This window comes from Lissotriton vulgaris, chromosome 1_1 (assembly GCF_964263255.1).
Source record: "Lissotriton vulgaris chromosome 1_1, aLisVul1.2, whole genome shotgun sequence".
NCBI lineage: Eukaryota > Metazoa > Chordata > Amphibia > Caudata > Salamandridae > Lissotriton > Lissotriton vulgaris.
In genome coordinates this window covers 116152238-116175565 of record NC_141685.1, presented here as the reverse complement: position 1 = coordinate 116175565, position 23328 = coordinate 116152238, and the positions used below count along the sequence as shown (strand labels likewise).

The 23328-nt window shown below is 48.7% G+C and overlaps 1 protein-coding gene across 2 annotated transcripts in view; it reads left to right on the top strand.

Annotated features, from left to right (window-relative positions):
• Positions 1–23328, top strand: part of LOC147737681 (uncharacterized) — a 264833-nt gene that overhangs the window by 125810 nt on the left and 115695 nt on the right. Inside the window, exon 1 of one of the 2 annotated variants that reach the window (XM_086939950.1) lies at positions 7030–7100. The exons of the other annotated variant lie outside the window; for it this stretch is intronic. The gene's annotated coding sequence lies outside the window, so the exon portion shown is untranslated. Of the gene's footprint in view, positions 1–7029; positions 7101–23328 lie in introns of those variants that run through there. 2 annotated transcript variants of the gene reach the window in all.

Genomic DNA, 23328 nt, shown 5'->3' with positions numbered 1-23328 from the left:
GCCTGAAAGTATTGCAGTAGATTGGGGACTCCGAGGCCCCCCTCATCCATGCTCCTGTGCGACAGCTGTTTATGTAAGCGTGCTCGTTTCCCTTCCCAGATGAAATGATGGAGGGCAACCTGTAAGTCCGATATGGTGCCTGCAGGAGGTGTAACTGGGAGGGTCTGAAAAAGATATAACATTTCTGGTAGGATCAACATTTTTATTGCAGCAACTCTTCCTAAAAGGGAGAGGGGTTGCTTAGACCAGCGCGCCAGGTCCGCCCGGATTTGGGCTGTAAGGGTCTTGTAGTTAAGAGCTATCGTCGACTCCGTCGACGAGGTAAGGGTGATCCCCAAGTACTGGAGTTGTGCAGCCAACTGGAGATCACTCCCAAAGGTAGAGGCAGGTCTGCTGGGGTGGGCGTTTTCGCCCAGGGGTAATATCAAGGATTCCCCCGTTAATTCGGAAGCCCAAAACAGCCAGCTCCTCCAAAAAGGCGGGCACCGATAGGTTCGGGCGGTCGAGAGCGACTATGATGTCGTCAGCATAGAGGCTGATTGTGTGTGGTTCTCGGCCGAAGGTGATACCTCGGATGTCAGGGTTATCCCGGATCTTTTGCGCCAAGGGCTCTATGTAAAGAGCAAATAGAAGGGGGGACAGGGGACACCCTTGTCGCGTGCCCCGTTGGATTTCAAACGGGTCAGACCGAAGATCACCCAAACGAACGCGAGCTTGGGGGCGATGGTAACAGCCGGCAATCCAGGACTGGAAGCGGCTTCCTATTCCAAACCGTGACAGGACTTGCTGGAGGTAGGACCAATCGACACGGTCGAGCGCCTTCTCGGCGTCAATGGCCACCAGTGTGGCATCTGAGTCCTGGAAATGGGCCTTATCTATCAGGTGGAGCACTCTCTTGGTGTTATCACTGCATTGCCGATTAGGCACAAAGCCCGACTGATCAGGCTCCAGAATCCCAGGTAGGCATGGGCCCAGGCGCGCGGCTAAGATTCCGGTGAAGAGTTTCAGGTCTAAATTCAGCAGAGAGATTGGACGGAATTCCGAGCAATGTGTGGGCTTCTTGCCCGGATAAGGTAGCACCACCACTTCGGCCGCCAGTATATCGGGGGGGATGGAGCCCGGGCCCTCCAAGGAATTGAAGAGCTGGGTGAGGACAGGAGCCAGCAGTTGACTGAAGGTTTTGTAAAAGCCGGCCGAGAAGCCGTCCGGTCCCGGCGATTGAAGCGGGCGTAGGCGGGAAATAGCCGCCATCACCTCCTCCAGGCGGATGGGGGCATCTAGAGCCTCTGCACTAGCCCGAGACAGCTCGGTGATCGCCGCCGAATTCAAATAGGTATCGACCCCTCTGAGAGGTACCTCCTCGGCCCTATATAGTGAAGCATAGTACGATCTGAAGGCTTCCGCAATCTGAGTTTCCTCAGCGAGGACGGTGCCAGATTCGTCGGCGATGCCTGAGATTTTTGAGCGTTGAGTTTTTGACTTCAAAGCGCTGGCAATCAGGCGGCCTGTCCAGTTACCCCCAACATAGTACGTGTGTTGGAGACGGAGCGCAGCGAATTCCGCCCTGTCCGTGTCCAGGCTTACCAGTTGGGCCCTGGCCGCTTTCAACTGTTTCCAGACTCGTGGAGCAGAAGAGCGGCTATGTACCCTCTCCAATTCAGCAACTTGAGCAGTGAGATCGTCTTTTTGTTCTTCGGTCTTTGGCCTCTGCAGCGGCGATTGCTATGAGTTTGCCGCGGGCCACTGATTTCAGGGCCCCCCATATAGCTGACAGTGATATCTTTGGCGTGTCATTGATAGTCAAGTAGTCGACAATACATTTGTGGAGCCGCTAGGTGACCTCCGGTCTCTGCAAGAGGGTTTCACGGAGGCGCCAGGAACCGCGGGGACAGGAAGACGCAGGAATGCCGAGCGATAGCTCGACTGCATCATGGTCTGAAAGCGCTGCAGGCACTATACTGACTTCTTTAAGGGTAGTCAGTAATTCGGAGGAACCTAAGTAGTGATCTAGCCTGGCATAGGTATGGTGTACATGAGAGTAGAAGGTAAAGTGCGTTGCAGTAGGGTGTGTGACTCTCCATAGGTCCACCAAGCCCCTCTCCCGCAGCCATTCTATTCCAGCCGCCGTAATAGTGCCTGTATCCCCATAACGATGCCCTGACCTATCTATGTTCGTATCCATGACCAAGTTGAGGTCCCCTCTGATGAGCAAGAGTGTGTTAGATGTCTGAAGGGTCTCCGAAACTGCGCTTTTCAGAAAAGCCTCCTGTCCTGTGTTCGGGGCGTAAATGGAGCCTATTGTCAGATTTTTGTCGCCTGTCTGAAAAGTGTGTGCCAAAAGGCGACCCTTGACTTCTCCTGCCAGAACCCCTGCCCCTTTTATCTCCAATGATAGAAATAATAAAACACATATTAGGTGTACGACCAGTGACCTACTTGCCCTCCGCCCCGATGTTGATGATAGCTGTCGACATACCATGTTAATGGACTCCCCAAGGCCACATTGTGAGACCTGCCGCTATTCCACTGGTGGGGGAAGGAAGGATGAGTTCATGCTGATAAATATGAAGCTGACATTATTAAATTGTAGATCCCTCAAAAAGCACAAATTAGAGATATATGATTTGGTGGTAGAGGGTGATCTCGATGTGCTCTTCCTCACAGAGACATGGTTAGATGAAGCCTCAACTCCCGAAACTCTGGAAGCTGTCCCCGCAGGATACAGCCTGCTCAGAATTGACAGAGAAAGGTAGAAAGGTGGGGGATTGGCAATGATCTATAAAAGCGACCTACATTGTACCTTAGAGAAGACTACGTTGCCCAATTGTGAAGGTGGTTTTTTTATGATAAAAGCCAACCCCAAAAATATTATTAATGGACTCCTCTTATACCGGCCTCCAGGCAAGACTTCACAGTTCTGCAATCAACTGACAGAGCTGATAACTGAGCATGCACTGCTGTATAAGAAATTTCTCGTTTTAGGAGACCTCAATCTCCACTTTGAGAATCTTAATTGTATGGAGGCACAGGCTGTGGTAGATGCTCTGAAATCCCGGTCGCTCAAACTACAATCCACTTCCCCGTCGCATCAACTGGGCCACCTCTTAGACCCCGTTTTTGCCAACTGGGAAGGTATTAAAATTGCCACACCATTACAAATTATATGGTCAGATCATTTCGTTATTCCATTCGAAGTTGAAATTGGCCCCCATGATTGCAGTGTGACCAAAGCTAGGCCTCTGAAATGTAGAGACTGGCAGAGGTTCACGCAGGAAAACTTCAGATCCGCCCTATTTAAAGAATCCCCTCCTCCCAACGAACCCTGCTTAAGGCATGGGATGGCTACGAAAAATGGGTGTCTAGGGCCTTGGACACAGTTGCACCATGGACACTCAAGCCCCCTGCCAGGAAAACTAAAACTGCTCCCTGGTTCTACAAAGAACTTAAAGAAGCTAAAGCTAAATGTAAAAAGACTGAACGGGGCTGGAGGAAAAATTATAATCCAGAGGATAAGCTGAACTATATAAGAGAATTAAAAATGTATCACAAACTTGTAAGAGCAGCCAAAGGCGCTCATTTTAAAGAATGTATAGAATTTGCTAAAACCCTACCAAGGAACTCTTTTCGATTTATAAAGAGCTCACGGTTCCAACCAGGCTTGAGGCCCAAGATACCTACTCTGATGAACTATGCGATGACATCGCAGACTTTTTCGTAAAAAAAGTGGATTTAATACATGCCACCTTTACAGGTAGCATGCTGACTAAACACTCGGTAGTGAGAAGTGACTCTGCTACCAAGTCCCATCTGACTCACTTTACAGTTCCTGAGAGATCAGACCTCCTTACCATCGTGAACGGTATCCAGTCCGGCTCTCCCCTTGATGTGATCTCCCCCTATCGTTGTAAAGGAGTCTTTGACTGTATGATTGAGCAGATTGAACACCTGATCACCTTATCTTTTCAGGAATGCCACGTGCCTGACGTATGGAAAATGGCACAAGTTATACCCCTGAAAAGCCAATATACATATTTCCCAGATACAAAATCTCCGCCCTATCTCTCTCCTCCCCTTCTGTGGGAAAGTAGTGGAGAAGATAGTAAACAGCCAATCATGAAATTTGTTGAGGAGAACTCTCTTCTCCATTCCACACAATCCGGTTTTAGAGCAGGTCACTCTACAGAGTCGGCGGTCCTCTTCTTCACAGAATGTCTGAGACAACTTGCAGATGAGGGGCAGACGGCAGCGTTGGTTTTATTAGATCTCAGTGCAGCTTTTGACACTGTGCTGCACTCAACGCTGCTGTCTCGCCTCTCAGACCTGGGAGTAGAAGGACCAGCCCTGGAATGGATAGAATCCTTTCTAGAAAACAGGAGTTTTCAGGTACACTGCCCTCCTCACAAATCGTCTCTTCGCAAACTGAGACATGGGGTTCCACAGGGCTCAAGTTTGAGCCCCACGCTGTTTAATCTTTACATGGAGCCCCTAGCCCATATTGTGGAAGCTTTTGGTGTGGATATTGTCACATATGCTGACGATACCCAACTAATAATTAAACTTACCCACAATCAGGCAGAGGATGCCACTAACTTTTCCAACTGCATGCGGTCTGTGGCAGGGTGGATGAACAACAACTGCCTTCGCCTTAATGGCGATAAAACAGAACTGTTGGTGGTTGGAAAGCCCCCCTCTGCCTGGTTGCAGGCCTGGTGGCCAACAGAATTAGGTGCAATCCCCCTTCCGGCGGACTCCGTCAAAAATCAGGAATTTGGCTGGATGCGGAGCTTTCTTTCAAACAACAGATTAGCAAAATTACGGGAAAATGTTTCGGAATATTAAAAACACTCCGTAAAGTCCTAGATCTGCTCCCCATCAGTGCCAGGAAAACTCTTATTCATGCCCTAGTCACTCCACATTTGGACTACGGCAACGCCCTTCTCCTAGGCCTAAGCAGAAAAGGCTTACACCAATTGCAGTGCGTCCAAAATGCTGCTGCCCGCTTGGTACTCAACCTTCCACGCAGGGCATCGGGAAAGACGGCATTACGAAAACTTCACTGGCTCCCTATTGAGGAGCGCATTAAGTTCAAAGCTCTTTGTTTTGCCCATCGCATTGCCCAGGGAAAAGGTCCAGGTTACCTGAGAAACCTTCTCACTATCCATCGCCCCACCCGGAACCTTAGATCTGCTGGAGCGATGCTGTTTCAGCTTCCTCGCGTACGCAAGACTAGGATGGGAGGTAGCTCCTTCCGCTTTCTTGTGAGTAAGCACTGGAACAATCTCCCTCTTGACTTGTGCATGGAGCCCTCAGAAATGAGATTCAGACTAAAATTAAAAACTTACCTTTTCCCAAGCCAATAAGTGTCTCTTTGTAGCCTAGGACGCAGACCGGTTACGGACCTCGGCCTCTTCAGGGAGCAGTAGCATTTCTATGCGCGGGGACACACTGTCTTGAGTGTATCCAGGCGCTCTAAAAGTGGTTTTATTATTATTATTATTATTATTATTATTATAATGCAAAGTACTCTATATAGAGGAGCCTCTCTCTCGTCCTCACTGTAGTGATGAGCCTCAGCAAGGCCTCCCAGTGCAAGGGGTTTGCCCTTCTCTGCACAAAGTCCTCAGACCATAAAAAGAAGTTGGCACAGAAACTGGAAATAGAAAAACAATATTTATTACACCTCATGAGGCGGTACTACGGTCCAAACAACACCCTCCAGTATTGTATGAAGTAGCACCACGAACAAAGAAAGCATGGTCCTTTTATACCCACGCAGGGGTTTCAAAAGGAGGCGGTACAAAACACAAGAGCAAGTTTTATGTACATATAAGGGCATATTGGAAGGCACAATCGATGAGTGGGCGGAGTTAACAGTTTTCAGAAACTAGTAAACACATTCCTATCTAGAAGTAATTACTAACAGCTGCAGACCCTACTGGGCATGCCTGGGCATGCGTGAAAGTGGGGGATGCTAAATATAGCCTGTTGCTGGGCAGATTTCAGGCGCAGTTAACAAGAAGGTAGGACAAAGCACATGGTAAGCACATGGCAACATGTGGCAGACAAAATGGCTGCCACAAATACAAAATGGAGTCTGCACGATGTTACAATAGTTGGTGAATACAGCATATCTTCTGCTAATGCCGCTGCCAAATTACAACATCACCCTCAAAGGTGCTGTAGAGGAGACTTCTGGATCACATTCAAAACAGTGCATATATTCTTTCAGCATAACACGTGAAACCCCTTACATGGAAAAGTACCACTTCTCGTGAAGCCAAAAAGGAAAGCCCATATAAGGCACAGTTGATTAGTTAAAAACTCAGCTAAGCTATTATGGGGGCAGGTCAGAGAAGGTGACTCCCTTTCGTTCTGGCGCACGGCACCTATAGGAATGTGCCTATCTGACTTAAAAGGCAGATGCGACCTTGAGTTCCCAGGAACAGAAGTAATGGTTCATTCTTAGCCTAGGCTAACTGCTCAGTTTCTATCCTAAAGGGTGTCACATGCTTTCGGAACTAAACTAAGTGAGGACGGGGAACGAAACCAAGATGGCGCCTATTCGGCCAATGCCCGATTTTCCCATGTCTCTAGTATGAGCGTATTTACAAGGGGTTTCGTTGCAAAGTAATATTGCGTATATTGGATATATTACGCCAATATCATATATAAGTCGGATTTTATCTCTTCAGAACTGCAATGGTAATAGAAGCAGATAAAAGTAGTTAGCAAAATAGGCACATTGAACAGAATAAATAGTTCCACCATCTTTCTAAAACAATGTACATGTGCAAGCATATAAAAACTGTATATAGCATTTTCCTAATATGCTTTCCCGTGTGTGTGTGTCTGTTGGTCTCTGTGTGTCTGTCTCCCATTCCCTGTAGGGAGAGTATGTAGCTGCCCGTTCTAGAAGAGTCGGTCAAGAAGGAGCACACTGCATTGAATAATTTCTTGGTATGCACTTTTTATTAGTATTACAGGAAATCACAATGATTGATTGTCTCTTTTATATTCTTCTTTCCCACAGGGACTTCCACTTCAGTCCCTTTGGTGAGCCTCAGCCGCCGTCGTCCCTTGGACAGAAGGAAAAGACTCAGGTAAGTGTTTTTGCTTTATGGTTTAGTCAAGGGAGGATGTGAGGGATAAATAATAGCTATGCATAAATGTGGAGGGAGGGTGTAGAGGTTGGAGCAACCTAAAGAAAGAGTAGCCGATGATCTCTGCACTTGTCTTTGTTTCCGTCTCACTTATTTCCTTTTCCCTGGGTCCCTTTTACCCCTCAGCCTCCCCTCCCGTCCCTCTCTGACTCATCCCCTTTCCAAAAGTCCCGTAGACGCCCACGCACCTGTAAGAGCCACATCACTCCGGGGCCGTGGCGTGGTGACTCCGCGTCCTTCAGTGAGGACTGGTCTTCTGCTTCGGCTTTCCCTCCTCCGCTAGGTTAGGGTGTTCTGCTCGGCAACAAGCTGTGACCTCCCCTGGGCTCCGGTTCTCTCTCTCATAAGGCTGTTAGTCCTTCTCTGTCTTTCCGGTCTTTTCCCGCTGGTTTCTCCGCCTCGCGTTCCCATGCCACGTGTAGCTGGACCAAATACTGACCAACCTGACGAGCTCGCCGCCTCCACCTTCTTCAAATGTGTATCCTCTGATGTCCATCCTTAGCTCCGGCTTAAAGGGGCAGCCTGCCGATTCCCCTCTCTCCGCTTCTTGATAACAGCAAAGTGGACAACTGGTAAAAGGGTACTGTAAATATATGAGGGGAGAAATATATGAAGCGATGGCATGGCACTCCTTATCCTCTATCCCATCGTCTACCACAGGGGCTACCTGACACACCCCTCCCCCAGACACACCCAAAAATAGCTTATCATAAAAACCCACCTCCCAAAAACAAGATACCAAACAAAAGGAAAATCTTAGGAGCTTCAGGTGATGTCCCTAGGGTCTGATTACTGGTGTTTGTTTAGGTTTACAGGAGTCCAGATGTTACATAACAGACCTTGTCTATGCATGCCGTGTATTTTTCATTCATTATTGTCGTATTTATGAAATCCACTCATTGCGTGCCAGAAAGTAGAAGTATTTGGCTACATTTGTTTATGTAGCCCAGACTAGATCTGGTCTGTGTCTCCTGCTCCACAGCTTGTACCCGTAAAAGTGCATCAATGTCTCCTTCCCTTGGAAGCAAATCCACTTGTATTCCAGTTTAAGCATATTTATTCTCATAGAATCACTTTCAAAATCCACTGTTCCTCAAGTGAATTCAAATTCATTTTGGGGGTTCACCTTCATCAGGGGATGCATGTGAGGAATCTATGTTGTATGTTGTGTGTGGAAAATAGTGACATAAGAATCGAAATTTGCCTAGCATTGTGATGATAAGTTTCAATTCTATTAAGGACACGGAGGCGAGGATTATGTTTTTCTTTCTCCGCTTTAATCCAACATCATAAACACAGCAGCCAGAAAAGCAATAAAATGATTTTTCTTGTAACATACAGAGAAAAAACGTCATTTGCTCTTATAAGAAAAAGTTAAACTCAGCCTGCCACGTAGTCCTTCCTCACTGTCTCCAACTCCTAGAAAGCTCCACCATCTTACGCAGACCTCCTCTTTCTTTGCACGAGTCACGCCTGCATTGATCTCGCTTGGCTCCATCATGTCATGAAACATAACGACAGCCCGTGAGCGTACTTGAAACCATCCTCACAGAGTCAACACCGCAACTGTGAAGAACATCAAAATGCACGCAACAAGCCTTTCCTCGCAAAGATAAAAATAGTTTACTTACATAAGTACGGGAGGGTTCGCACCTAGTGTGCAACGGGGGGATAGTCCTCGCCTCCATGTCCTTAATAGAATTGAACATTACTGTCACAATGCTAGGCAAATTTGGATTCTATGTCCGGACCGGAGGCCCTGATTATGCTAGTTCAAAGCTTACTTACCACTAACTGAGCAACCTCCACCACTGGCTTAAACCTCTTAAAGGTGGAGTCAGAAGACCAATCTGCCACCCGCATAAGGTCTTCTAACCGAGCTCCTAAGGAAAAAGCCTGCTGTAGTAGGGGATCTCTGTGTATAGTCATAATCTAGTGAATAGTCCCGCTCATGTGCGTGGACCCCGGAGCAATCAAAAATAATCTCTTAGGGTGTCGAAAAAATGCAGAACTGCAGAGACACTTAAGAGAGAATTTAAAGACAGATAATGCAGCCCTTATAACAGGCTACACTGTCCAGTACTTCAACTAGAATTTCCACCAAAAATCCACAAACAGCAAAGTCTGTCCAGATCTCCCTTGCTTCAGCAGCAAAAACCCTCTGGAATGATAGAGACGAAGACATGGACAGACAAGCCCCATAGGCTGCGATTATGTGGCTCAAAACAGGATACTGTGCCTTTAAGAGAACTTTCCAGAACTTCACAGTATCCCAAAATGCACTGCAGGTCCCTTTTACTTTCAGTTCTTTTTTCCGGCTCCTGCAAGCAGGACCCTGGAGCATTGAGCTCTCCCTTTTCAAGGGTTTATTGGTGATTTTTCACTTTTGTTTCAAGTGAGTGCTTTCTAAAGTACTTTTGTGCTTTTCTTCTTGGTTTTTGCAACCTTTTGATGTCAAATATGCCTGCATTATTTGACAAACGTCCAGAGTGCTCCAGGAAGAAGGTCAAATCGGATCCCCATGAGGTGTGTATCCTCTGCTTTCCCTCTTCCCATGTCCCAGAGGAGTGTGTGATTTGTCAGGGCTTCTCTGGCAGGACCCTGAAGGACAGAAAGAAGATCAGGCTTCAGGGCCTTGAGGAAAGAAGGCTGAAGGCGCAAGGTGGGTCTGGAGGGGCTTCCTCTGCCCGTTTCCGGGGGCCTCTGGGGGGCTCCCCAGGGGCAGGAAGACCAGCAAGTGTTCCCATGCTCCGTCTGGGTCTTTTGCACAGACTACGGCGTCGAGAGGGATGACTACAGTCTGTTCCTCGTCGTCTGGAGCAAAGCGACGTCGACGCTCGGCGTCGAAGGAACTGAACAGACCGCCGTCAAAGTCTCCTGTGAAGATTTCGTCGTTGTCCTCGTCGAAGTCATCGTCGAGTGATCGACGTCGAAAGGCCCGGCGTCGGCGGTCGCCGTCGAGGCGACACCACTGTTCGCCGCCGGTGAAAAGGAGAAGATCGTCATCTAGGAGATCCTCGTCGTCGAGGCGCAGATCGCCTTTGAGGCGCACATCGCCGTCGAGGCGCAGAAGGTCGCCGTCGAGGCGCAGACGGTCGCCGTCGAGGCGCAGACGGTCACCGTCAAGGCGCAGACGGTCACTGTCGAGGCGCAGACGGTCGCCGTCGAGGTGCAAGAGGTCGTCGTCGAGGCGAAGGCACTCGCCGTCGATGGAGAGACGGTCGACGCCGAGGAAAAGACGCTCGACGTCGAGGGACCGACGGTCGCCGTTCTTCGACGCCGAAGAGACGTGGAAGAAGGTCTGCCGTCATGGGAGGTTCGCCAACGTCCCAGGCTGGAAAAGAAGGCGGATCACCGGGCTCTGTGTACTCCGAGGTGTATACCCCGTCACAGAGACCGGTTACACCCCCGCCTCCATTGCCGAGGGGTCTCCCTTCGAGGGCCCCTACTCCTCCTCCTTTACCACCACTTCTGCAACCTGTACCTCAAACTCAGTTGCCAGAAAAGCCACCTCCGGTCCCTCCGAGGTCGATCTCGCTGCCCAGGCTTCCGACCCCTCCCAAGGGGACTCCTAAGCCGAAGGCCCCGGCCAAACCAAAGGCGCCCGCTCTGGTGGAACCGGCGGATCGACCGAAGCCAAGTAAGTCGCGATCACGCTCCGAGAGGGAAATCGAGGAGTCGACGTAGATCCTCCACCAGGTCAAGACGTCGTCATAGGAGGCGGAGATCTAGGTCCCGCACGGACTCCTCCAGGTCCAGGACCAGGACCTATTCACCGACCTTGTCGGAATCCCCAGGGACAAGGGTGTCTCCGGTGGACGAAATCAGCACGTTCCAGGATGTTCCAACAGGATCAAGGCCGCCGTTTGACCTGCATCCACAAATTGCCTGATGGGTTCAGTGGCAAGAAGCAGCGCGGATTCTGTCGAGTACCCAGCTCGAAAGCCGGACACGGTCCCAGCCCTACTGGCCTGTCTGCATCCCTGGATGATCCTGAACCAAAAGTCAACTCGGCTTGCAGCCCAGCGACCTCAAGAACCTTGGGAGGACTGCCTGCCTTCGATCAAGACCAAGGTCTCCAGAGAAAAGCAGACCTATTCACAAAGCAACCCTCTTCAAAGTAAAGACTCTGTGACCTGAAGAACTGCGCAGCCTGCCCCCCGGTTTTACCTCTGCTCCCGATGTCACCAGCCCAAGGCCAAGTTTCCCTGCTCTCAAGAGCCCACTTCCACCATGAGCTGACCTCTCCTGGACTCCTAGAAGTTGCCTGCAGCTTGTGCAAGAAGACCCCTCAACCGCGACGTGCACTGGTTAGCCATTTCTGACACCAAAAGGCACCCCTTCACCCGTCCATCCTGGGCCTTGGTGAAGAGGACAAAAGGTGTTCCTACGTCCCTGAGCATCATAACTTACCTCAATGGCTGTTGGTTTCCTTCGATCGGCCTCCTGGCTGGAGCCTGCAGCCCTTTTCAGATTTGGCCTGCCTCCATTGCTTTTCATTGGGCACCCGATGCTGCGTTGGCACCCTGCATCCAGCCGCCCCTGTGCCGCTGGCGTAGAAGTGAAATCTGTAATATAAGGAACAATAAATGATAGAAAGATAACACGACCACAGCTCTTTGTCAGCTCAGAAGATGGTAGATTTATTACAACAATAAAACACCAAAACACGTGTGACACGGAGACAATTAGCATAGAAGCCTGAATGTCCAAAGAGTTGATGTGTCTGGCATCCTTTATAGACATAAACCACAAAACCACCCATATGACACGTAGCATGAAGTATTGCACGTAGCACAGTCCACCATGATTCTTATGGCCAATGGACAAAGATCTCTAACAAGAAATGTCCTTGTAAGGTCTGATACATACATACTGTTGCTAACCATGTGATCTAAATGGGCAGTATTGGGGTCAATCAATCAAATGTAGGCTGCCATGGCTTGGTAATCTCCATCCTAAAATGCAATTTAAGCAAGGTGACGAATGGTATTGCAAAATCTGTTATTGCTAAAAGACTTTTGTGCAAGCGGTGTGTCACGTATCTCGTCTGGGCCTAGAGAAATGCAAGAGCAGCATTTCTCTGATGATCTGTGAAAGGGCAGAGCTACCTAAGATAGAGAATATTAGATATAGGCTAAGCTAACAGGGCCTGAAGCTAATACATTTGGTATCAAGAAAAAGATGGCTTCTACATTCCCAAATCTGATACCGAATCAATATACCCTACGCACCAGCATACTCATACCCATGCTAGGCACTTCAGCCACTGCCTGTTGCTCCGGCTCATGGCTGTGCTTATGGCCACGGTGCATAGAGCATGAGCAGTAGGAGACAAGGGATGCACAGCAGACTGGGCAGACATGTACCATAATGCAGAGTGTCAATAATGCAGCTGCTATTATAATGACAGCCTTTATGACCCATGAGGCCCAACCTGACCGCCATAGCATTAGTTTGTCCCAAAACTCGCCAGTGTGTATGCCATCTGCCTCATCCCTAATATACTTTATGTTATGGATTGCCCTATCTATGCTCCGGCTGTTATCAGGAATATATGAACAGCACTTTTGATGGATGACGCGACAAAGCCCACCTTCCTTGGCTAGGATAATGTCCAAAGCAACCCTATTCTGGATCACTACCGCCCGCATGGCGGACAGCTCTGCTGTTATGTTTCCCAGTCCTGCTGCAGTGGAGTCGGCCAGAGCCTCAATCATTCTAGCTGACTCATGAATCCTCTGGGAGGTGTACACTACTCCGGCACCTGGGACCATCACTCCAACAGCTATCATAAAATGATCAGCCCATCCAGCTGACCTTCTCATCCTTGTAAGCCTCACACCTGGCCTTCTAGCCTGTGCTATGTCTGAGAAGTGGACCATTCGTGGTATTATTGATGCAAGGTAACAACGGCAGTACCAACCTGGAGGTAGGTAAAAGTATGCCCATTTTCCGCAGACAAAGAATGGTCCTTTGTAACCCACCAGTCCAGGCGAGGACCCAGTATTGCTGTCCTTGATACGTGACAGCCTCGTGACGTGTGTGCAGTTACTTTTGCCCACAAATATTTGGTTCACTTTCCTTGGTCCCATTATTCTCCTTATTTTGTTTATCCTGTCCTCACATGCCAACAGTCCTTGTTTTCCCTGTAGTAATTCCTGTAACACACAAGTGTGCGGTATGCATGACTGCTGTGTGGAGCAGTTTTGTACTGTAGCTATGTCTGAAGGTAAATCAGGTTCTCTGTCCCGCTGTATCCTCTCATCATATAGGATACAGGATGGAGCTAAGGACAGCTATTGCACTCTAAACCTTGGTATATCACGTTCCTTGTTTCTGCTCTGCTTATCGTCATCCTCCTCAGCCCTGTTTCTGGATCTCCCGTCAAATGTGCTAAGCATCTCAGTGTCTGACCCAGTAGGGTGCATATTCCTGCATGGTGCCCATTTTTTCTTAGGCTCCCTGGCACCCTGTCTGATACCTGCTATATTGAAAACATGCAGTGTTGGTGCTGCTGTGATGCCAGTGCTTGGTGGTGCCACTAATACTGACATATTGTGTTCAGTGGAGAGTAACTCGTGCATCAGAATACAACCCATGTATTTAGAAACTGGTAGTACAATGTAGCTCATGCTGTGCTGTGTATCTGTTGGTAGGTGTGTGCAAACATAGCATCCTGAAATGTTCATGATCTGTACATATAATTTCAGCATTTCAGCATATTTATTGTTATATTCTTCCCACAATTCTCTTTCTCCTCCTTCTTCTCCAACAGAATTTGGTCTGGCACAACTATGTTGGTCTCCCCATTGTGTATATCTGTACTATTCTCGTACCCCATTCTGCCATGAAGAAATGGGATGTCAAAATGGTCTGCAAACACTAAAAATATAATGGTCACAATTATCCCAGGTACTGGTGATCGTGCGGCCGCCAGTACATATGGCCATCTTCGCTCACTTGTCCTTGGCCTAGGCATTATTATGTGTTTATGGGACTAGTAGTAAGCCGTTGTTCTCGCCCCAATTGACATCTGTGACAATATGCAACCCACTGTTTTCTATGGCAGCTATAATACTTTGTAAAACCTCAGTACGCGCTGCTGTTATCTCCTGGGCTGATGGCAGGAAGCCAACTACTGGGAATGAAAGGTCATTCAGTATAAGTGTCTGCAGCCCGCTCAATATTGGGGGATATGGCACTGCTACTATCTGGACAGTTGTTACCTCTACTCCTGTTGACCTTATCGTTATGTACAACACCCTTTCACCCACCACCCGTATTGTTATACACCTGTGTACTGCATGTGGTGCAACCTGCATTTCTTATCTTTATTACCAATTAATAAAGTGTCCATACAATATCCATTATTGCCCCCCAGCCAATATGTTGTAGACCAGATATCACGCTGTCCAAGATGGCAAGGCGTGTGTTTGCCAGTTCATGGGCCGGTGCTAGGCTTCCAAATGTGGGGAAGGAGAGCTGTTGCAATATCAAGTCCACTGCCTTGCTCAGCAGTGGTGGTTTTGGTACAATCAGTTGTAAATTTCCCTTCCTCTCCACTCCTGGCCACAATAATTTTATAATTATCACCAATTCTGACTCTTGCACTTCTATTGTCATTCGCCTCAGTCTTCCACTCACCGGTGTGATCAAAGGCAATCCAGATGCTGTGGCAGTCATGTAGCTGAAGAGTCTATTTTCACAGTTCAATGTACTTTTGGTGCTTCACTATTCCGTGTTATGCTTTCAGCTTTAGATGTCTAACTAGCAGGGTCTTGTATCTCTATATTTGATACGGACACCAGCACCATTTGCAATAAAAACACGTTGGCGCCTTTGCTGGGTCTGTCAGAGGTTACTAGCACATGACAGACGTTTACGCACTTAAAGGAGACAGGTGTCTCTATGATGACATCAGGAGGCCGTGTCTGCTGGGCCCAGCTGAGGGTTGCCTGTGGGGCGTCTATCTGTCTGTTGGAGGGATGGTCTGCAGCCAGCAGGAGATCTCTTCTTCCTTATCCCCTGTCGTGCTGGTTGGGCTAGTCCTTCTTGGTGGATCGGAGGTTGTACCTATGGTCCGCCTCAGGTGCTGCTGGTGATGCTGCTGGAGCTTGCCGCCCATCGTCCTGGTCCACTGTCAGCTTGACTGAGAACTGTGGATCCACGAAGTCAATCCCTTGCACTTCACGGCGGTCGCTGTCGTCAGGAGGACGGTGTAGGGGCCTTTCCACCTAGGCTGGAGGCAGTGCCGTCAGGTGTGGGCCTTGATCCAGACCCGGTCCCCAGGCTGCAGGTCATGTGGTGGCGGAGTTGCTGCTTCTGGAAGAGCCTGCAGGACCTGGCGGTGAAGATAACGTAATTTATCCAGTATTAGGGTATCTTTCATAGATTCACATGCCTGAATCATTCCCCGTCGTCGAGGCGGGAGTCCCACGGTAAATTATATACAATAGCAGTGCCTAAAAATTTCTTGTAGTAGGCTGGAAAAGCCCAAAGGCCTAACTAGGCCTCAAAACTTAGCAGCCTATCTACATCATTATGTAAAAAGACCTGAAATAGTAGCCTTAGCCAATCAGCTGTCCTCACCTTCTAGAACCTTCCCAGCTCAGGCAGTTCTCCTCAGATTTTCACCGCACTTCGTGTGTAAGGGAGTCTCCCTGAGTGCCTACTCAGTTTTTTGATCTTTATTCCTTAAAATGTCTCAAAAGAAAGCTCTTTTCAAAGCTTGTGGGACCTGCTACAAGAAGAGAGTCCATGTGGATGACCAGCACTCTGAATGTATTTATTGCCTGCACCCTTCACATATTGTGAAGGACTGTAGAATTTGCCGTACCTTCCCTCAGAAAACTATCAGGGATAGGGAGGCAAGGGTTCTTTTGTGGTTGAAGTCTTCTTCCACTGATGATGAGGACAAAGCCTCTACCTCCAGCAAGAGAGCTAGATCCAAAGAAAGTGCTTCTCCTGAGAGAAAGAAAAAACTTAAAACCTCTCAGAAAGCTTCAGAACCCTCTAAGAGTGCATCGGCTTCTTCAACTGTGAGTACAACCCAGGCTAAGACTGTTTCTCTGGTGTCTGTACCTACTACTACTTTGACTTCTGCCTCCTCATCTACTTCTACGGTTACCACTTCAGCTATTACCTCACCGTTGATGTCTGTTAAACCATTGCTGACTAAAACCAAGTTGCCATCGTCGACGTCTCCGTCGACAAAGTCTCCGTCGACTAAATCTTCTGCTCCGTCGACGACAACGAAGCCGACTTCATCGTCGACGAAGACATCGTCGACTAAAGACTCGTCGAAGAAGACATCATCGACGGTCTCGTCGACTAAAGACTCGTCGACGAAGACATCATCGACGGTCTCGTCGACGAAGACACCAACGACGGACCCGTCGACGAAGGGCTCGTCGACGAAGACACCATCGACGGTCCCGACGACGAGGGACTCGTCGACGAAGATGCTATCGACAGTCCCGAAGACGAAAGGTTCGTCAACGAAGACACCATTGACGACCTCGTCGACGGCAAGATCTTTGTCATTGACAGGACCGTCGACGGAGATCCCTGTAACAGTGGCTTCCGCACTGACATCTGCTCATCTGTTGCACGGTTCACCTCCAGCAAAGATACAATACACTCATTTTCAGATGAAAACGTATCAAAGGCAGGATTATTCACATATTTCTCCACTCTTGCCATCGCACATTTTGGAGACATACATGGAAGAGGAGTCAGATGAAGGGGAAGAGGATGACGGTCCTTTTGGGATTGCCCGTCACCCTTCTCAATGAAATATTAAATATCAGGAGGATGATGAGGAGGAAGTCCATGATCATTATACACATGATGTTTATTCCACGCCATATCAGTCACCTCATACTAGACCTTCTCGGTCTGAGGACACTGAACATTTACCAACTTCCTTAATACAGGATTTGCAGGCTATGTTGGCGGATTATCGCCAGAGATTTCCATCAAATCAGGTTTCACCCGTTGGGTCACCTGTTCCAGTTGACGTGCCAAGACCTCCGTCACCAAGGGCTTCATTGTCGCCACAGCAAAATACTGCTCCAGTTCCTCAAAATGATACGGACACTTCTTCCAATGATGATGAAGAAAGCAGGGAAGAGGGAGAGTTGCCGGATAAAACACCTGTGGATCCTTGGGAGGATTATGTCATTCCTATGCCTTCTCCACCTGCGCCCCGTCCTTCAGATTCTCCACCTGAAGATATTGGCGGTTTCCACAATATTATGCAGAGAGCTGCTAATAGATTTGAATTGGCTGTCACAGTTGAGCAGTCGGACTGCTTTTTACATGACTTTAAAGAGGGATATCGCAGAGTGACCAGGGCTATTCCTATTATTGATTATATATGGAAGGAAGGCCTCAACATAATGAAAACTCCCGCTTCCATTCCTGCAGTCCTTCCAAGGATAGAGAAAAAGTATCGAGCACCATCTGATACTCCAGCTTGTTTAATAGGTCACCCTCGACCCGATTCTGTCATATCCCAGGCTGCGCAGCAAAAATCCAAAAATCCTTCTGCTCCCATTTCAGCACCACCTGACAAGGAGGGCAGAAGACTTGATGCAATTGGAAAGAAGTTTTCAGCAAATGCAGCAGCCTTCATTAAAGCTGCTAATTCATTAGCTATCCTGGCTCGTTATGATAGACAAATGTGGTCCGAGCTCACGGAATATCTTGAGTTGATCCCTGAGGATCATCAGATGGAGGTGCGCAGAATTGTACAAGAGGGTGAAAGGGCGGCCTCAGAAATTATTGATTGCGCCCTGGACATTTCAAACACCAATTTTAGACAATTGGCTGGAGCAGCTGTGCTTCGGCGTCAAGGTTGGCTCAGGGCTACCACCTTCAGGCCTGAGGTCCAAACCAAAATCTTGGACATGGCATTCGATGGCGAATCATTGTTTGGAAAGCACATTGATGACGCTTTACTGGCTATTAAAACTGATACTGATACAGCTAAATATCTTGGTACCCTGCAATACAAGAGGGGATCCTTTAGAGGAGCAAGAGGCCGTGGTTACTCCTCCAGAGGCAATTATTCCAACCAACAAGCCTTACTATCAATCTTCTTACAGGCAGCCTGCCTCTGGTTCTTTCTCTCGGCAAGGAGGGAAACGACGCTCAGGCAATCAAGAGCGAGATTCCAACAAGCGCCAGTGAGCTTTGCCGGATGTCAGCCACTCACCTTTCCCTTCCCGTGGGCGCCAAAATCTCCACCTTTTACCACCAATGGCGGAAGATAACTTCAGGTCAGTGGGTCCTGGATTTGGTCAGCAAGGGACACACTCTGGAGTTTTTGCAGAAGCCACCAACAACGCCGCCCAGGGGTCCCCCTCCCCCTCGTCTTCACTTACTCTTCAAAGAAGCCTTAAAGATGCAACACAAGAATGCGATAGAACGAGTCCCTCCTTCTCAGAAAGGGAGGGGGTTTTATTCTCGCTTCTTCCTCGTGGAGAAAAATTCAACAAATATCTAAAGAAACAGAGTTTCCGCATGGTAACGTTGAAGGACATTCTGAATTGTCTCAACGAAGGGGACTTTATGGCTTCTCTGGATCTACAAGACGCCTACTTCCACATCCCTATTCACCGAACCACCGCAAATTCCTAAGGTTTCAAGTGGCTGGCGTCCATTTCCAGTTCAAAGTGCTTCCATTCGGCCTAAAATCGGCCCCCAGAATCTTTACCAAATGCCTGGCTCCAGTGGCAGCAATGTTGAGGTCCCAGGGAATGCAAGTTTTCCCATACCTCGACGACTGGCTGTTAAAAGGTCCAACCAGAAACTCAACAATGGAAGCGGTCAGGAGTACGCTTTCTCTCTTCTCGAATCTAGGACTGACCCTCAATTCGAGGAAATCTCAGCTCCAACCTCGTAAAGAATTGACATTTCTGGGTGCAATCTTGAACACATGCCAGTGCAAAGCATACCTGACACAAGAGCGACAAAACAAACTTGTAAAACTAGCAAGACAGATATTCGCAAGAAGGTCACTTTCAGTTCGGATATACGCTTCCCTACTAGGGATGTGTTCATCTGCGATCAGCCTCATTCCTATGGCGAGACTCAGAATGAGACCGTTGCAAGAAGAGTTACTTCGTCAGTGGAAGCAAGTCGAGGGATCATTCGACGACCGCATCAAAGTAACTGCCAAAATGAAACACGCTCTTCTTTGGTGGTCAAAGGCACACAACTTGTCGCCGGGCCTCACCTTTCTCCAAGAAATTCCGGAGTTCACCCTGACTACGGACGCATCCATGGAAGGTTGGGGAGGTCACCTTCAGGACCTTCAGATCCAGGGAAGATGGTCTCGTCAGTACCAACAGAAGCACATCAACAGTTTGGAACTAAGGGCCATTTTTCTCTCCCTACAAGCCTTCCTGCCAAGGATTGTGAATTTGTCCGTGCTGGTGCGTATGGACAATGCCACCAGCATGTTCTACATAAACAAACAGGGAGAAACGAAATCTCTCACCTTGTCACTGGAAGCTCAGGAGATGTGGGAATGGGCCTTGCGTCATGGCATATCCCTCAGAGCAGAGCATGTACAAGGAGTTCGGAACTCTCTAGCAGACAGTCTCAGCAGAACGTTCACAGGCTGTCACGAATGGGAGCTCGAACAACATCAAGTAGAGATGATCTTTCGGCTTTGGGCGACGCAGACGCTGGAGTTGTTTGCCACGCAACAAAACAGCAAATGCCTGTTTTATGCCAGCAGGTTCCCAGAACGGGGGTCAAGAGGAAATGCCCTCCTGATGAGATGGACCGGAATGTTTGCGTACGCCTATCCTCCGATTCCGCTCATTCCGAAGGTGCTGCAAAAGATGAAGAGGGAATACTGCACTCTCATCCTCATTGCTCCCCGTTGGCCAAGGCAATTTTGGTTTCAGGAGCTCCTTCTGCTCTCTCAACAACCTCCGTTTCGTCTCAAACCGACAGTGTTATGTTAATGTTAATTTGTGACTTTATAGCGCTCGGCTACTCAGATGAGTGTCCCGGCGCTTTATTTGACAGTCTGACAGCACTAACACAACAAACAGCTAAAAACAGGTCCGGAGGGCAGAGATCTAAGAGGCAAAGAGCCAGGTTTTCAGGCCCTTCCTAAAAGTGAGCAGATTAGAGGTACTTCAAAGAGTTAGGGGCAGAGAGTTCCAGAGTTGAGGAGCCCGAAGCTTAAAAGAGCGCCCTCCCATGCGCGTCTTCCTCACACGGGGAACAGTGGCCAAGAACAAAGATTCCGACCTCAGTGATCGGAGAGGGCAGTAAGCAAAAAACCTCTTCTGCAGATATTTCGCCCCTGTTGCATAGAAGGCCTTGTGGGCGAGCGTTAAGGCTTTAAAAACTATCCTCTGGCGAATAGGCAGCCAGTGGAGCGATTGTAATAGGCCAGAGACTCTAGTTCGCCTAGGCAGGCCAAAAATGGCACGTGCTGCCGCATTCTGTACCACCTGCATACGTTGCAGGAGATATTCTGGCAGGCCAAGATATAAGACGTTTGAATAATCCAGACGTGACCCAATCAAGGCCTGTACCGTCACCTTCCTGAGATCCTCGGATAGCAGAGGGAAAAACTTCCGAAGCATGCGGAGCAGACCACAACAGGTGCCAGTGAGGGCCATGACCTGTGATCTGAGGGTCAAACCGTTGTCTATCTTAATCCCCAGGTTCTTGGCAAGTTGAGACGATCGCCCGGGAGGCGACATATCAGCTGGCCACCATACCCGCCAGTCAGGATCGGATTGACAGCCGAAGAAAAGCACCTCTGATTTCTCAGAGTTGCACCTGAGGCTGTTCCGTTGGAGCCAGTTAAAAACAGCACTCAGGCACTCACGAATGCTCTCTCCGTCAAACACCTCTCCTTTCCGGCAGGTAAAAAGCAGCTGAGTGTCATCTGCGTAGGATACGATCTGGGCCCTGAAAGACTCGGCCAGAGCCGCCAGAGGGGTCATAAAGATGTTAAAAAGAGTCGGACTCAGTACCGAGCCCTGAGGGACTCCGACTCCCAATGGCGGCATCTCAGCAGAGCTGGAGGAGGCCCAGACCGTTTGTCGATGGCCAGCCAGGAAGGATGTAAACTAGCTAAGCACCGTCCCCCTCAGACCGATCTCATAAAGTCTGACCAATAGATCTTCATGGGGGACGGTGTCGAAAGCCGCCGACAAGTCCAGCATGATGAGCATAGCTCTGCCACCCGCGTCCAGTGTCTCCTTGATAACCTCGGAGACCTCCAGGAGCGCCGTCTCCGTGCTAAGATTGGGGCGAAACCCCGACTGGGTAGGATGTAACAGGTCATGTGATTCCAGAAAATTGGAGAGAACACTGTGCACATGCTTCTCCAGGGTCTTAGCCAACGCAGGAAGCAAAGAAATAGGTCTGTAGTTGGCCAAGACCTCGGGGGCCAGACCAGGCTTCTTAATAAGAGGAATCACCATGGCCTGTTTCCATACCGATGGGACCTCACCCTGACTCAGGGAGAGATTAAGGAGGGGATTAACCAACGGATTTACCACTTCCGCCATTTTCGCCAAGAATTTAGCCGGAAATGGATCTGGTGGCGAACCAGATTTCAGACTGGCCAGAAGCGACAGTGACGAGGCAGTTGAAAGAGGCGGAAAGTCAGAAAGGACTGGACCTGAAAGCACCGATAAGGCAGGACTATCCTCAGAACCCAGAGAGGCGCGGGTCAGCCGAGGAGGAAAAGAGTCCTGAATTAACTTGATCTTTGTAGTAAAGAAAAGTGCCAGATCCGATGCCCAGGTCTTAGTAGGGGGAGCTTGGCTTACATTGGACCGAGGGACAGTAAATTCCCTGACAATTGTGAAGATCTCTTTGCTGGAGTTGAAAGCATCGTCGATCCTCCTCGCAAAGTAGTTTTTCTTCTCAAGGAGAATATCTAGATGATAGGTTTTAACCAAGGCTTTGTATTCAAGTCTAGCAGCAGGGTCATACTTAGCGCGCCAGGCCCTTTCCTCCACCTTGCACTGCCTGCGAGAAGCAAGCAGCGCTCCGGTAAACCAAGGAGCAGACACCCGCCTTGGAGCAGCCCGAAGAGCCCTCGCAGGGGCCAGATCGTTCAGCCTGTCTACAAACCAGGACTGTAGAGACTCCAAGTCTCTCTCCAAAACCCCCGTCAAAAGGCAAGGATGATCACACAGTGCCTGAGATAACATTTCTGGAGTCACCTTATGAAATGCCCGAGACATAGATCCCAGCTGTCTTGGAGACAGTAATGTTCGGTAAAAGTGTGTACACTTTTCCAAGTAGCAGCTCGGCAAATGTTGACAAGGGAGGGAGGTCAAATCCATCATCCGGATCCTCAATCGCTGCACTTGCACGCTTGGCTCCTGACTTCCTGGAGTTCAAGGACCTAAACATCTCCTCGGACTGCAGGGCGATATTGTCGCAAGCACGTGCGCAGAGTACCATCAAAACATATAGTTTCAAATGGAAGAGATTCTGCTCATGGTGTGGAGACAATGAGGTTCATCCACTTCAGGCTCCTCCTGAAGCCATCCTTCCATACCTACTGTCGTTGGCTAAGGCTGGTCTAGCTTTTTCTTCTATTAAAGTGCATCTGGCAGCAATATCCAGATTCAGGAAGAGTTCCAACAAACCATCCTTATGTTCATCCTCTTTGATCAAACAATTCCTTAAGGGGCTATTCCGAGCTTTTCCGCGAGTTCGCCCTCCTCCTCCTGAGTGGGATCTTAATATTGTTCTTTCTCAGCTTCTAAAAAGGCCTTTTGAACCGATTCATAAAACAGAACTAAAGTTTCTGACTTGGAAAGTGGCAATCTTGTTGGCTCTTACTTCCGCTCGCAGAGTTAGTGAAATACAGGCCTTCACTATTACTCACCCTTTTCTGCAATTCTCTAAAGACTTTGTTACGCTTAGAACCAATCCAAAATTCATTCCTAAAGTACCAACTCAGTTCCACATTAATCAACCGGTCAAACTCAGAACCTTTTTCCCGGATCCGAAAACTCCTGCGGAGAAGGTCTTACATTCTCTGGATGTGAAAAGGTGTCTGAAGTTTTATCTTCAGAAGACAAAGGACATCCGCAAATCTAAACAACTTTTTGTTGCTTATGGCAAAGCCACCTTGGGTCAAGCTGTCACAAAAGCAACTATTGCC